The sequence below is a fragment of the Bison bison genome, unplaced genomic scaffold, assembly GCF_000754665.1.
Source record: "Bison bison bison isolate TAMUID 2011002044 unplaced genomic scaffold, Bison_UMD1.0 scf7180017864472, whole genome shotgun sequence".
NCBI lineage: Eukaryota > Metazoa > Chordata > Mammalia > Artiodactyla > Bovidae > Bison > Bison bison.
The window spans coordinates 9,116,466-9,116,931 of NW_011495033.1; the positions used below are offsets into that span (position 1 = coordinate 9,116,466).

Here is a 466-nt window from a genome sequence, read left to right on the forward strand (position 1 = left end):
TCTGCTGGTCATTGCGATTTTGTAAAACTGCTTCTAGGATGCTTCTTGCCAGGCCTCCATGCTTGCTCAACTTCGCAAGCCTTGGACTCCAATGCTCCCGTCTCTTGGCCCGTCTGCACGACACCACCCGCTCTGCCCAGCCCAGCAGGTGCCTGCTGACAGGTGGCGTGAAGGAACAGTGGGCTGGGCCACTGGGACCTGGTCGGGACAGACTGACTGTGTCTGCTGGTGCAAGTCGTTGGACCTGAGACTGTTTCCTTGTCTTAAAAAGGAGCTGGGGACTTCCCTGGGGTCCAGTGGTTGAGAATATGCCTTCTAATGCAGGCGACTCGGGTTTGATCCCTGATGGGGGAATTAAGATCCCACATGCCACGGGGCAACTGAGCCCACGTCTGCAAGTAGAGAAGGCCACATGCCGAAATGAAGACCCCTCACGCTGCAACTAAGACCCAACCCAGCCAAGTAA

General features: G+C 56.2%; 1 protein-coding gene across 1 annotated transcript in view; it reads right to left on the minus strand.

The window, feature by feature from the left end:
• NLE1 (notchless homolog 1 (Drosophila)) overlaps nucleotides 1–466 on the minus strand; it is a 9,116-nt gene that overhangs the window by 2,034 nt on the left and 6,616 nt on the right. The gene's annotated exons all lie outside the window — the stretch shown is intronic.